At 48.7% G+C, this 3,997-nt stretch overlaps 1 long non-coding RNA gene across 3 annotated transcripts; it reads right to left on the bottom strand.

The window, feature by feature from the left end:
* Nucleotides 1–2,311: 2,311 nt before the first annotated feature.
* On the bottom strand, nucleotides 2,312–3,990 carry LOC108449216. 3 transcript variants are annotated; one of them, XR_001865340.1, is made up of 4 exons: nucleotides 3,886–3,990; nucleotides 3,337–3,562; nucleotides 2,957–3,121; nucleotides 2,312–2,486 (listed from the first exon to the last, which is right to left on the bottom strand). It is a non-coding gene; the product is annotated as an uncharacterized LOC108449216 (long non-coding RNA). The 3 variants fall into 3 exon arrangements; XR_001865341.1 differs by having other exon boundaries at nucleotides 2,957–3,118; nucleotides 3,231–3,562; XR_001865342.1 differs by having other exon boundaries at nucleotides 3,231–3,562.
* Between the last annotated feature and the right edge of the window lie 7 nt (nucleotides 3,991–3,997).

The raw sequence follows: 3,997 nt of genomic DNA on the forward strand, positions 1-3,997 counted from the left end.
AAAAGGCATGAGGAACTCAGTCCTGCATGGAGAACTGAGTTGTGTTTAATCATTATTATGATAATATAACATTTATAATGCAGTGGAGGCGTGGGGTTACCACCAGAGCCATGCAGTGCCTGCACCAAAAATCCATCAAAGTCAGTATTTCACCTCCAGCAGCCCCGTGTGGCTGCCACCAGGGAAGGATGAAAGCATGAAGAAAATACACTTGCCCAGGATATTCTCCAAACCTTCAGCCGTTTGTGTCTCAAAGATCCCTCAGGCTCGGGGATGCTGCAGTGTTCCTCGCCACCGGGTACATCTTTGTTTTTCCTTCTATTCCTATTCCTTTTTCTATTTCTGCCATATTTCCCTGGCATCATTGCAGAAGGGAGGGAGGGAATGAATTTGCAGAGATGCTCCTTGACTCTTTCTTCCCTTGGCCTGGCCTTCCCCATCCTTTCTATATCCGTTTCCCTGGGATATTTATGCATAAGGGAATGATGGTCTGAGTGTTTGTGACTCTCATGGCCACTGATCAGTCTCAAAGCTGATTGTGACAGTCGTGCAGAAATGTTCTTAATTTGGGAAGATGAGCAGGAAGGTGCAATGTGTCTTTAAAAAGCTCCTTGCCCAGGGAGACCTGGGTCCAGCACATCACCCAAGAGCCTGAGAAATTTGATAGATGAGTCTCCAACATTCTTGTCATGTCTCCCCTTCTTGTTTTGCCCCCTTCCCCGGGCTGGAAGTGCTGAGAGGCATGCTGTGAGGTCTGCCTTGTGTCCGTGAGCCTGTCAGAGCTGGGACATGCAGCCCATGGCCTGCAGCTGGACTCAGAGAAGTCTCCATCAAGCACTCATCCAAACGTCTCTCCCCGGCGGAATGCCCTGGGGTTCGGCACTCCTTTGTTTTGAAAGCCACAGTTATTTGTATCAGCAAAGCATGCAAAGAGTGCCCCAAAAAGAGAGGGAGGGGGAAGAGAAAGAGAGAGGGGGGCAGAGAGTTTCTGTGCCTGATGGGATCATGCTCAGAGAAAGAGGGAGAGATGCATTATTGGAGTCTGGTATTAAACAGAGCATCAGTGTTTTTGGAGAGAGCCCCAAGTCCCGTGGCTGTGAGGGGGACAGGGGCTGGTGCAGGCAGAGCAAAGGAGACCCTGTGAGGATCCAGCTCTCCCTTGGGTGCTGCCAGGCTTCACAAGGCAGAGGAGGCAATGGGGAACACAGCAACGGGGTTCGAAAGCTGCTGCTGAATGCACATGGGGTCTGGAGATGGTGTGATAGAGAAAATCCCCCAGCTGGGTTTCTGGGAGAGCAGGGAATATGAATTCCTTTTTCTCCAGTAGATGCTACACAGGAATGACCTGGGGACATGAGAGACAGTGATAAGTGACTCTCTCCATCCCCTTTTATCCTGTTTACAATACAGAGGCTTTCCTTGAACAAAACCCTTTTTTTCCTCTCCGTGCTCCTGGCTGTTGTGTCTAAATGAGCCAATTTGCTGAAGGACTCCTCCTGGAAGGACTTGAAGTCTAACAAGAACAGACGCTGGGTTGCAGCATGTTGTTTCTGGCAAAAATCAATTTCTTCACAAAAGAACAGAAATCTGTTCTTGTATTTCAGTGCTTGCCATTTCATCAGGGCTCCTGTGATACCTCTCACAGCCCTGGCCAGGAGGGAAATCCTAGGGTCTATTTCCATTCAACTTATTTCCAGAAAATGTCTGAAACTGGGGTCTAATGGCTCAGGGAAGGGAGAGCAAAGGCCAGGGAGCGAATGTGTTTGTTACTGCTGCAGTTAATGGTTTTGTTGATGTGCTGTTTATCCTTGGGCTGATGTGATTTCTGGGGCTTGAGCTGCTGTTTGACATCCAGGGGATAATCTCTTGCCAGAGGCCTGGCTTGGCTGCATGGCAGGGCAGGGCAGACTAAGTTTGATGCATCATCTGAAACGCAAGAGATGGACCCACAGGGACAGAATCTCTCATTAATTAAAGATGCGTTCTTGTTTCCCTCTTTTATAGCTGTGTGATGCTCAGGAATGTGTTCTCCTGTGACAAGGCTGCATTCTTCAGGTGCTCACCCTGAACTGCAAATGAGCAACAACAGAAAGAACCCAACACTTTGGAGACTGTTCCAGCCTCCAGGTTTCCCAATTCGCCCAGTCTCACATCAGGAGGTGTCTGCCTTCAGCTTCCCCACCTCTGAAAATAATTTCTCACTTTTCCTCCAACGTTTGTCATCCTTCAGTAGCCTGAATTTTTGCTGCACAGTTATTTAGGTTTTGCCTAAGTAAAGTGCAGGACAAGGCTGAGGCTGCTGAAGAAAGTCTAGGATTTAAATAATTGTATTTTATTCAACTGTATTAGAGCATTTTATCGGGATGGACCCAGTTTAAGACATTATTCTTGTTGATAAAGCAGGTTTCCCTTCACACCAGAGGTGGGACAGGCATCACACACCCAGAAAAGGGCAGAATCAGCTCAACATCAGGGGAATTCAAAGCCTGAGGAACAAGTGAAAAACGAAAACATTATTAGAGGGAAGAGATAGTGGAGAAGGAGAGAGCTGAGTGCTTGTCAGGGCCATGAGACTTATAAATGATTGATCTTGTGGTATAGAGTTTAATGCTTTACAGAATACAAGCTTTTCCCGATTTTCCCCAATCAAGCTCTTATTAGCATGAAGTTACATTTGTTGACAAGAACTGTTTTCCATTATACCACAGTGACAAGACAGTCATGGTCCTAATTTGAGCTTTTTAATCAATCAGTGATTGTACCTGTGCAGTTGTACCTGTGCCTCTGACATCCTGCTGCCCTGACTAACTGGGCTATACCTCCCCCCATTTTTTTTTTTTTTTTTAATAATCCACCTTCTCCTTGCTTTTCCCATGAAGTTAAAAGGTGACAGGAGTTCAGGTGGCTCAGCAGACTCTGACCATAAAGATATTGGGTTTTGTAGCCCAGTACATACAAGGAAGAGTTCTGGCTTCAACTGTAGTGTATTATCTAGTCCAAACAATGAAGAAACCATGTTCAGAAGAGTGAACTGAAAAGCAGTCTCTCATCGAGCCCCCGAGCAAGGCTGTGTGAGATAGGACAGGAACCTGCAGCTCCACCGTGAATGGGTGATATCCTGCTGGAGAGAATGTAGTGTATCTCTAAGCAGGGAGAAAAACCAGGATTATTAAGAAAGCAAAACTATTTGCAGGATGCCCTAAACTGACTGTGATCATGTGCAAACAAACCTGTGAAGTTAAGGCAGTTCTCTGGCAATGAAACACTGAATGGGACAGCAAGGCATGGTGCAGGACAGGTGTAATGATAATGAAAGAGCTGTTTTAGAAGGGATACCTTGATGAGGGATTCATCCTACGAGGAAGAAGGTATCTGCTTGGTATCTGCATCTCCAGGTGTGTTGGTCACCTGGACTTCTAGAGGTGACCTGACCTCTGGGGTTGTGTCCAGCCCTTCCTCGGCATCAGGATGTGGAGCTGCTCAGGGGAGGAGGCCACAGAGGTGCAGCAGGGCTGAAGCCCCTCTGCCATGGAGCCAGGCTGGGAGAGCTGCGGGTGTTCACCTGGACAAGAGAAGGCTACAGGGAGACCTCAGAGCCCCTTCCAGGGCCTAAAGGGGCTCCAAGAGAGCTGGAGGGGGACTTTGGACAAGGGCCTGGAGGGACAGGACACAGGGAATGGCTTCCCAGTGCCAGAGGGCAGGAATAGATGGGATATTGGGAAGGAATTGTTCCCTGAGACGGTGGGCAGGCCCTGGCACAGGTTGCCCAGAGCAGCTGTGGCTGCCCCTGGATCACTGGAAGTGTCCAAGGCCAGGCTGGACAGGGCTTGGAGGAACCTGGGATAGTGGAAGGTGTCCCTGCCCATGGGACGGGTGGGACTATACCATGACTCAATTCCATGCTCCGGTGCAGGGGATGCAGTTCCGCGAACCCAGGCGGCTCTCGTAGCTGACACCACCTTCGCTGACGGTACCGAGAAGCCGCAGCCACCACTTT

This window comes from Corvus brachyrhynchos, unplaced genomic scaffold (genome assembly GCF_000691975.1).
Source record: "Corvus brachyrhynchos isolate BGI_N302 unplaced genomic scaffold, ASM69197v1 scaffold479, whole genome shotgun sequence".
Classification (NCBI taxonomy): domain Eukaryota; kingdom Metazoa; phylum Chordata; class Aves; order Passeriformes; family Corvidae; genus Corvus; species Corvus brachyrhynchos.